We start from the raw sequence: 11,608 nt of genomic DNA on the forward strand, positions 1-11,608 counted from the left end.
TTCTCTAAACGTTTGGCCACAGCTGTAGATTACACTATCAGTGCTTGTTCACTCTTGACAATAATTACATTTCTAAATTTACTTTGTGCATTTACAGGTAAACAATATCTAATATTTTATCTAAATGACTGCTTTGTCTTTGAAAAGGGTGAAGAGCCTGAGGCCGGTGACAGTCCAGTTCTACTCTAAGTACATCCTTACTGTGGCTCACAGGACAAGGCCACATTCCTGTCCTGCCAGAAGAAAAGAGAAGCTTCAGAGTCTTCATGCAGTTCAACCACACCTGTCATATTCCATATGACAGGGGTCTCAAACTCCAGTCCTCAAGGGTGGACTGGAGTCATGCAACTTTTCCATGCCCTCGAGGACTGGAGTTTGAGACCCCTGCCGTATGGTGTTCATGCTGTTTTCTACCCACAGTTACAGCATGTCTGACTGCCTGTTCAGCATATGCAAAAATATATGAGTTTAAGCATGTGATGACTAAGGCCTTCCATTATGGTGTTTGTCATCACATGTCACAGACATCTGGATGATCATTTGGAATAAACTAAAAACTTGTTACTTCATCTTTTATCTTTATTATTATTATTATTGTTGTTCTTATTTTACACTTTTCATGGTTAGGCATTAGGTTTATTTGTAGTAGTCCTTTCCAACGTCTTTCCCTCTTCCATGTTACTGTGTCAGCTTGTCAGCATCTATTTGGGTTTGGAAGTGGAACAGAAAGTCAGGAAATCCAAAGTGCCATTAAAACCAGAAGAGGTTCTTATATTTCAGAAGAAGGGATTAATTCAAAAGAAATGACCTCAATGCCATATTTTATTTAGGAACACTAGAGAGCACTTTGCAAAATAACACATTCTTATAATTTCACCCTCAGATGAGCCAAGCTACGACTGTCAGGGAATGTGATGTAGGTACAGAGCATATGAGAGTGGTTAAGTTAATGTCTCTTGTCTAGATGAAGGCACAATAGGGATCAATGGCAAGGCGTAGAGATTCAGTATCTTCAGTCTTCAGTGGACACTCCATTTCTGGCACAAAACACCTGTAAAAGATGGTCGATTTAGGAGGTGACCCGACAACTTCAGCCTGTCAAACATAGTAATGGAGCAGCATGTTTAAAAAATATATCTAATTAAGCATGCACTCAGTACCCTAAGAATTATTATGGTAGTTAAACACAGTGATAGTTGTATATCATATTATATCACTTCAAACAGAGATGATCCAGTAATGCTGCACTAATGAATTAGACTAACTATTCACTTTAGCTAAAGTTATTAAGTTAGCTAAAGAGTTGGGATGCTGTGTAAGACATAAATAAAGCTAAAACACAAAGGTTTGGACACCGTTTTGCATGTTTCCCTACTGTAGGGGTCTCTGCAAGCATACAGAGGGGCACTCTGAGAGGGTACAAGATGACAACTTTGGAATTCTACTAGAAACAGTCGATCATATTTGTTGTCAAAGCTGAATTCAGGGCAAACTACGCTAAATTAGCGTTTTTAGCTAGCAGCTACAATAAGCATAACAGTTACCTTACGGCTATCTTTTGTTAACATGACGCTTGTTCTTATACATGTAATACATTTATTACCAACCTGAGAGTTTATCCGCTGGTCATTCGACATGACGAATGACTTCTGAAGTCTTAATTCAGCTCAAGACGCTGTAGATTCCCGTCGGTAACACTTTCGGTCCGCTAGTAAAACGTAGTTCTATTAATCTGCGCTTGAACCGGAACTGGATGTAAGTTCCAAAAAACTGAATTTTGGAACTGAAATTGAATTGTAGAACTGAAACTGAATGGTGAGAAGTGAAACTGAAATTATTCGAGAGCTGAATTTTTAAAGGATAAAATGCAGTTTCAAAGCAAATCAATTCATTTTCAAAATATAAATTCAATTTCAATTTAGTGATGATCATTTTCAAACCATAAATTCAATTTCAAATTAGACTAATTCAAATTCAGTTTTCAAAAGCATTTATTCAAGTTACAATTCAGATTCAATCTGAGCAATTCAAATTCAAATTGAACTTATTCAAATTCAGTTTCTGATGGCACAGATTTCTGCCCATATTCTTCCACTGACTGCTGCGTCACACCTGCACCAGGGTAAACCTCCGCCTGTCCCACTCCTGCTTTACAGGTGAAAATAGAGAAAAAGGGCCGCTGAGTCTTTGACTTTATTTATTTTCTGCATCTATTTGAAAGAGTGAGTGTTAACACAAAAAATATATATATTTTATGTGCTGGAATGTGCAGAAAATAGGTTTAAATATTAAACAAATTTCTTCCAGTCAGTGAATGTTGCATATAAGTTCATTTTTGCTTGATGCATAAAGTTAAAAGATTAAAACTGATAAAACAAGTTTTAAAAAGGGACTTTTCCATTTGATTACATTTTGTATGATGGATTATGTAGAAAAAGTAGAATTAGGCTGAAATTAGGCTGAAAGATCTATCACTTTATCACCTGTTCAGGTTGTAAATAGTGTTTTTAAAAAGTAACTAAATAACTAAGTAATTAATTACTTTTGAAAATAAGTAATCAGTAAAGTAACGGGATTACTTTTGGGGGGAAGTAATCAGTAATTAGTTACTGATGACTTTTTTCAAGTAACTTGACCAACACTGGTTGTGGGTGCACTGGTAACATAAATCAATGCAATCAATGCCTGTTGTTGTTTCTGTTTGTTTCTTTGTTGCCTTGTTCAGTTGCTGTCAATTTTCCATTTGGTTAAAGTTTGGTGTGCCATAATTTCCCATGTTGTCTACAGTATGGGACATCACAACTTACTGGCAGCTGGAGGCCAGTAAGTTACTATAAAAAAGTTTTTACAATAATTTCACTGTAAATGAAAATCAGAGAAATATTAGAGATATTAATAAAATTACAGTACTGTAAAAAGCATTTACAATATCTCAACTACAATGTCAGTATTTCTCTTATTCATTATTTTATACACACACACACACACACACACATTCACACCACTCATCTTTGATCAGAATCAGAATCGTGTTTATTGGCCAAGTATATGTGCAGACACATACAGGGAATTTGGTTCCGGTAGATGGTGGCTCTCAAGCACAGCAATGTAAATCTCACACACACACACACACACACACACACACACACACACACACACACACACACACACACACACACACACACATACACGTCTATATATACACATTACACATACATACACAAAGCTGTGTAAACCAACTATAAATAACGAATCTAAACTATACATAAAATACAGAAATGAATGAGGTGGAATGAATACTACAAAATGTACATAAGGTGCAGTTGCAGTCTGGCAGTGGGAGCAGTGTGACAGGTCAACTATTAAGAAGGGAGATGGCAAGGGGAAAGAAACTGTTCCTGTGTCGGGTGGTCCTGGTCTGCAGGCTTCTGTACCGTCTGCCAGAGGGCAGCAGATCAAAAAGTCTGTGTCCAGGGTTTGAGGGGTCTGCGATGATTTTCCCTGCCCATTTCCTGGTTCTTGAGAGGTACAGATCCTGGATGGAGGGCAGGGGGGCGCCGATGATCCTTTCTGCTGCCCGTACAGTCCGCTGCAGTCTGCTCCTGTCCTTTTTAGTGGCTGCTCCATACCAGACTGTGATGGAGGAGCACAGGACAGACTCAATGACCGCAGTGTAGAACTGGATCAGCAGCTCCTGTGGAAGACTGTACTTCCCCAGTTGTCTCAGGAAGTACATTCTCTGCTGGGTCTTTTTGAGGATGGAGTTGATGTTGGTCTCCCACTTCAGGTCCTGGGAGATGGTTGTACCCAGGAACTTGAAGATCTTCACAGTCGACACAGGGCTGTCTGATATGGTGAGGGGGAGCAGAGTTGAGGGATGTCTCCTGAAGTCCACTGTCATCTCTACAGTCTTAAGAGTGTTCAGCTCCAGATTGTGCTGACTGCACCAGAGTACCAGCCGCTCAACTTCCTGCCGGTATGCAGACTCATCACCATCTTGAATGAGGCCAATGACAGTGGTGTCATCTGCAAACTTTAGGAGTCCTATTTATGCAGCTAGAGTTATGCATTATTTTCAACTTAAACAATAAAATACATCATTGTTTTAAATCGTAGGAACATATTATAGAAAAAACAAACACTTTGGTGTGAGTGACATAATCCAAATCAGAATATAAGTCTACCCTCAAATAGGACAAGTGGCAGTTTCATGGTCCCTCAGTCTTCCTGATGCGACTTTTCATTTTGTGTTTGTCTCCCTGGTTTTGCGTCCCGCCTCTTTTCTCCCATATCCCAGTTTGAGTGCATGCATGTGTGTGTTTAGTGTGCTGGTTTTGATGCATTGGCAGGATGCAGCCCAAATTCCCAGCTTCTGGTTTCCGCATATGTGTCAAAAATCACACGACTGCCTCTGATGACCTTGTTATAACGGCTTCTTGGCTGGATCATTACACTGCAGCAGTTAGTGTTTCCTAGTTCCTCACCGTTGTGAATGTTTTCCCCTCACCTGAGAAACAGTTTCTTACTTGCTTTTCCTGTGCTCAGATTTACCAGAAAACACTGGGATTTGAAATTGTTTGGATTCTGTGAAGAGGCTGAAGGGAGACTGATGTTCATTTAGATATTAAAAGTTCACTGTGATTAAATGCACTGAACTCTGACCTCGATCCTGTAATTGAGTCCCGCTTGTTCATACAACCTTGACAGACAGGATACAACACAATGTGATATCGTGACTTGGCATATAAATTGCAAGCTACTATTAATTTTTTAAAGAACATTTTGCATTCATGACAACATATCCATTTTGTGTTTTTCATGTGGTTTAATGCCGTTTGTCTCCATAGACTTTTCACTGTATAAACAACACAGTATATTGAAATAAGCCCTGAGAAGGAATGGGCAAAAATGAAATCCCTCCAAGCAGAAATGGAGAAAGATGAAAAAGCCAGAACAGCCACATCAGCGAGCAGGTACAGATGAATGAAAAGCCCTTCAGTCCCTGCAGCTTGCTGAAAAGAACAGCAAGGTAAGGAGTTTGCAGGAGCTTAGCTGGCGCTATTATATGGAGAAACTCTAAATTGGCAATACTGAAAAGATTAACATTACATATTACTAGCCAAATGATTAGGCTGCATCCTTCATTTATTTGGTAAAGTGTACAGAGGTTTTCATCAAGGCACAGAAGTATATGGCTAACGAGAGGTAGAGTTAGCATGAAAAGAAAAACCAATAACTAAAATTCACTGACAAGGTCCTGAAACTTACCCTGGATCCAGATGAAACCATGGTGTCCTTTGATGTAGTCTCTCTCTTCACTTGCATACCCAGTGGAAACTGTCAGAAAACGACTACAAGAAGACAGCTCCTTGGAGGACAGGACCAACTTCACACCCGATCAGATTTGCACACTGTTAGACCTCTGCCTCACCACTACATATTTCAAATACAACGAAGGCTTCTACAGACAAAAACATGGCTGTGCCATGGGCTCCCCCGTGTCACCTATTGCAGCCAACCTTTACGTGGAGAATGTGGAAAGGAAGGCTCTTGGCTCTTTCAAAGGAAGACTACCCAGCCACTGGTACAGATATGTAGACGACACCTGGGTCAAAATCAAGACTAGTGATGTTCGATTCATGAATGAATCGTTCAATACTCGAGAATCACTTTACTGACTCGTGAATCATGATTCACAAGTCCAACTGACTCACTGACTCATCCCTGTTTCTGTTAGCAAACTAATTCGCTTAGTAGAAATATATCTAGCTTAGAATTAAAATTGCGGGGGGGAAAAAACAACAGCCAGTTTCTTAACAAAAGCATTTCTGCTCTGAACTGGAAGAAAAAACCCTGAGTAGAAGCTCACATCAAGAAAATAGCTCCACGGTTCACAGTAGCATCGCTCTGCTAACATGCTAACAACACATTTGAGCTACTCACCCCCTCCCTTCCTGTGCTGAATCATAGAGCGAGCGAACGAATCACTCACTCACTCACTCACTCACCCCCTCCCTCCTGGCTCACAGCTTCTTCTTCTCCTTGGTTGGCAACCAATGTTAAGGCGCATTACCGCCCCTGAATCACAGCTCAGTGGACATTTAGATGAGAAAATATATATTTGACACATTTAAGGAAAATACTAATAAAATAAAAATAAACAAAATAAATGTTTATTAAGCAATTTTGATAGGAAATTGCTTAATTTTTGAAATGTTTTTGAATCATTCATCTTAGCAGTGGGATTTACATGAAAAGAGAAACAAATTAAGTTTGAGTGAAAATGTAAATTTTTTGCACTCTCTGGTCAACTGACTCAGTGAATCAAATGACTCAAAAAATTCAATTCACTTTGGTGAGTGACTTATTAAAACGCGATTCAGTAAAAAGAATTAAATTTACCATCACTAATCAAGACACAAGAAGTGGAATCCTTCACTGCGCACATTAACGCTGTGGATAAAAACATCAGGTTCACCAGGGAAGACACAAAGGACAACTGTTTGCCTTTCCTGGACTGCGCTGTGCACATTGAAGACAATGGCAACCTCAACATTGAAGTTTACCGGAAGCCCACACACACGGACCAGTACCTCCTCTTTGACTCCCATCACCCTCTGGAACACAAACTTGGAGTAATCAGGACCCTACACCACCGGGCAGAACATGTTCCCTCTAAGCCTGAAGGAAAAAAGAAGGAACACACACATGTAAAGGAAGCACTCAAAACGTGCGGCTATCCTAAATGGGCGTTCTTAAAGTCAGCAAAGAGGCACAGAAAAGAAGATCAGACACCAGCGAGGGAGGATAAGAAGGACAGACGCAACAACATTGTCATCCCCTATGTAGCCGGTGTATCAGAAAAACTCAGGAGGGTTTTCTCCAAGCATGACATCCCGGTGCATTTCAGACTCAGCAACACGCTCAGACAAAAACTGGTTTACCAGAAAGACAAAACTCCAAAACACAAACTTAACAATGTGGTGTATGCTGTACAGTGTAGCGAGGAATGCCCAGACCTCTACATTGGAAAGACCAAACAGCCACTTCACAAGCGCATGGCACGACACAGAAGAGCCACCTCCACAGGACAAGACTCAGCAGTCCATCTGCATCTTAAGGATAAAGGACACTCTTTGAGGATGCCAATGTTCACATCTTGGACAGAGAGGACAGATGGTTTGAAAGAGGAGTGAAAGAAGCCATCTATGAGGCAGTGGTTTACGACACCAACTGTCTGCCATCTATAATCCAGTTTTGAGTTCCCTCCTCAGACGCCTTAACGCCCACTCACATCCTGGGCCATCTGACCTCAGGAATTCGCATAAGGTGGGGCCAGGTTTCACAATGAGCTCACCCAAAACCCTGGCTGATTGTGACCTACACCCATTTTCACACCTTGGCTCAGGTGATTAGAGGATCATCAGGGGGTCCTTTTGTCCCTCTGTGGGGGGTCACTCCCACTAGGTTTATATCTGGGACTCTCCACCATTTGACCTTAGAACTGAAGAAGCTTCTCTGATGAGAGGTGAAACGTCTTCAAGTAACTTAAAGAAGTCCAGACGCTTTTCTTTGCAAGCTCCTTAGACTACGATGACCTGGATGACTGAGAACCTTCACAGACAAATAACTAAGATTACAAATTTCAGTTTTTAGTAGCCAGTTTCCTGAATTTAAAGTATATTTACTAATATAATTTCCATCTTTTTATATAAACCCAATGTTATTTGACATTATAACCAGGTTTCAAACTTTCAGTTTCAACCTTATTAGTTCATTCTGCTAGCAGGTACCCTTTCCTCTAAGCCCTTTTTTGACCCAAGATATCTTTTTGAACTCACTCCAAAACATGCATTATGTAATTCTATTAAACAACTTATTATTGCTGTCTGTGTTGAATTACAGGACCACATTTAAATATGTCATTCAATATTCAGGTAGATCGCAATTTATTTTTTGCATTAAAATTTTAAAACGTAAACTCTTTTTGTGTTTGTTCTTAGGGTTAATTAATTGCAATCCAGTGTCTTAAAGTCAAAAGACCTTGCCCTGTACTTCCGAACCCACTGAAAAAGTTAGTTCCACAAATATAACCATATAGACATATTGTCAAGATTTGAAGCATAAAGCAGGACTTGGAAGCAGGATGAAGTAACAAAAACTAGCACTATATTGAGGTCCAATTCAGAAAGTTTCAAAATCCAAAACGACTTTCAGCCAAGAAGTAAGAACACACAGGATAGGGGTAAACAGACAATCTGAGACTGGAATGACATATACAAAGGAGGGTAATTAGGGCAGAGTGGAAAAACATTGGAAACTGCACAGCTGAGCTATGATTTGTTTTATTCTGTGGGAATTAAACAAATCATTGGATTCTAGAGGCGCCGCAGATGCTGTACGTGTTACGGAATGTAAACAGTGTGACAAGCAGTACCAGAACTGGTCCAGTCAGTGCTTTCTCCTTCCATTTTGTCTCTGTGGACTAACTCAAAACTTAAATTCTGCCATGGACTTTTTCCCTTAGCACAGCTGATGGGCTGTCTTGTTACCAGCAACTTGCTTTTAATGAAGGGCAGGGTTGGGTTTTATATAAGATAAGAAGATGTTAAATAGAAGCAACTAGAAGATATCATCCCTCAAAATGATGTCTCCCTTATTGATGTTGACTTTTTTTTTTCTTTTAGAAGCGCTTCCATTAAAACCTATAACATTTAATTAATAACTATCACAACATCACTCTTGAGCCTTTAGGTAAACAGGATGAGGCATGAGTGAGAGCAAAAAGTAGTGTAATTGCACCTTAACACAGAATGAACCCATTTACTCTGAAAGCCACATACACGTGGTCTGAATATCAGGCCATGTGTCTCATTTTTATCTCCTTTCAAAGATGTGAAGAAGGAAAGAGAAATATGCGTGGAAGAAATTGGTGTGTACAACCATGACCTTGTTGACAGTGTGAGCTCTGTTGTATAACTGCCACTTAATCACAAAAGTGGATAGTTGCAAATGATGACTTTATGAAAACAGTTACAGTAAATGAATAGGAATTGATAAATCTGGGTATGTAAGACCAAGATAGTGAGGCATACACACCCCCTGACTCACATTTACAAAATACCCACATTGTATTTACAGGGGGGCTGTAATAGCTGGGGCCTGTCAAGCCTGGGGAATGTGGCATATCCATCGTGTGCTTTGTTTGGGTGAGATCTGTCTGAGGTAATAGTCGTGTGTGTTCCGTCTTTTCCTCTGCACACATCTGTCTGTGGAGGGGCGCCAGTATGATGTATGAAGCTGTTTGCTGAGTGTGAGCTAAGAAGAATGAAGCCCTGCATCACTTAGCATCCCATTGCCAGACGCAGCTCCGCCATTACACCTCCCAGAAGTACCAGGCACACCCTTGCTTGAGTAATTTTGCCATCTGTTGACAATGTTTACACGGTGGGTGATTTGTCATCACAAACAGCAGGGCAAAAATTAACAAGTTTATTTATGATCTGAGCTGCATTTGCACAATGAAAATGCCATTGGTCACGTAAAACAGTCAAATTATCATCACAGTTTTTGGGTGAGATGGCAGCAGAGATTAATCATTTAAGGTCCAGCGTTGGGTAGGTGAGTGTCCAGTACCTGTAATTAATAGCTATGTTCATTCAGAAAATATGACATTGTTGATAGGGTATTCGCTTAAAGAATTGAGATCGTCTTTTGTGTGTGTGTGTGTGTGTGTGTGTGTGTGTGTGTGTGTGTGTGTGTGTGTGTGTGTGTGTGTGTGTGTGTGTGTGTGTGTGTGTGTGTCAGAAGTGCAGCATACCCAGAATTAAACTCCTGGAAGCACATTGCTATTTGCACTTTCCTTGAGAATGTAGCTGAGAAAAGGTCAGACAAAAAATTGAAATCTTGGCCTAACATTAGATGTAGCATGAGAGCTGAAGTGTAGAATGATTATAGAAAAACAGTGAAGCTGAAGAGCAGTGAGAAGGAAAAATAGGAAAGAAATTACACACAGTACATCTCAATGGGCATTTGAAAATCTTTAAAGCACTGGAAAGTGTCTTCTAAGTCATGGGATTGCTCTCAAATGGTACATTCCTGAAGGGAAAGAATTTCATTTTGTATGTATAACTTTGAAAAGGTCACAAGAAGAACAGACAGGCATGAGAGAACTTGTGAACCATCAAGAGACATGAGGTCTGAAAAGAAGATCAGAAAAAGAAGTCAAGCATGCTGTTTCAAAGCTTTGATATTCACTTTAACACCTAAAGTGCCCAGAGACATTGTTATATGTTATATTCGTTATTATATACTGTGCTTCTGTCTTGGCTTGCGTACTTGTATGCAGTATTTGCCATACGGATAAACATACAGAGAACAAAAAAGGCACAATACCAAGCCTACATGGCTGACCCTAGATGTATTAGTTACAGTTTAGGTGTCATCTGGTCTGATTGGCAAAATAAACCATATTCTTGTCTTGAAGAGAAAGGCGTGAACAAATCAGCTAGAAAGCTTGACAGGTCAGCTATTTGGTGACAGCATGGTTTCCAAATTCCTTCTGCTTTCTGTAACTGAAGGAGGGTGTTTGTTTTCAGTTTATGAGAAAGTGGAGCTCAGTGTTATCTGACCCTGACTAATATGCAAGTTTGCAGTCTGCACACCATCTACAAAGGATTGCTGACTGTTACTCTGTCGCAGGATTTAGCCTGCTTGTCATTACAGTTGTAAAATGTATTTCTGTCACATCGTGAATATCTGCTGGCAGATAAACCCAAGCAAATAGAAGTCAGTTTGATAAAAGGAAAGCACATCTGCCAGTGAGGTTCTGCCTTTCATAAATTGGAATCTTACTAAAAAAGATAAGTCTTCTTTTTTTGTAGCTGGGATAAGCTGTGAAGTGGGCTTTTCATCATTCTTTTTTTTTTTCTAAATCCCTGTCCCTCAAAAAAGAGGGGAACAAGGCTTTGGCATTCCTAAAACTAAAGTTTGCTTTGAGGACTGCAAGAAGTATTAAAATTGTGCTCTACTACTGCCAAATGAAAATTTCTTCTTCTAACAAGTATAATAATCATAAAGACCATGAGTGTTTTTAATTATATGCAAATCTTCCATAGTTGGAAATTTCTAAATTAAAAGATTTATTTTTGTTAAACACAAAAGTGGGAAGTATCCATTCATCCATCCATCCATCTTCTTCCGCTTATGTGGGACTGGGTCGCAGCCTAAGCAGAGAAGCCAGGCCTCCCTCTTCCCAACCACATCCTTCCGCTTGTCTGGGGGAACACTAATGCATTCCCAGGCCCGTCGAAAGATAAAATCTGTTCAGCATGTCCTGGGTCTGCCCCAGGGCCTCTTCCCAGTGGGACATGCTCTGAACACCTCACCCAGGAGGTGCACAGATGGCATCCTTGTCAGATGCCTGAATCACCTCAACTGGCTCCTTTCGATGTGGAGGAGCAGCGGCTCTACTCTCAGGCTGTCCCGGATGGCCGAACTTTTGACGGTAGGGATGTTGATTGACTGATAAATTGAGAGCTTCACTTTTACACTCAGCTCTCTCTTCACCACAATGGACCGGTACAGTGTCCATATCACTGCAGCCGCA

General features: G+C 40.2%; 1 long non-coding RNA gene across 1 annotated transcript; it reads right to left on the minus strand.

The window, feature by feature from the left end:
• Positions 1 to 804: 804 nt before the first annotated feature.
• Positions 805 to 1,779, minus strand: LOC145430884 (uncharacterized). The gene is made up of 2 exons (XR_013911207.1): positions 1,608 to 1,779; positions 805 to 1,051 (listed from the first exon to the last, which is right to left on the minus strand). It is a non-coding gene; the product is annotated as an uncharacterized LOC145430884 (long non-coding RNA).
• Between the last annotated feature and the right edge of the window lie 9,829 nt (positions 1,780 to 11,608).

The sequence above is a fragment of the Astatotilapia calliptera genome, chromosome 9 (assembly GCF_964374335.1).
Source record: "Astatotilapia calliptera chromosome 9, fAstCal68.1, whole genome shotgun sequence".
Lineage (NCBI taxonomy): Eukaryota > Metazoa > Chordata > Actinopteri > Cichliformes > Cichlidae > Astatotilapia > Astatotilapia calliptera.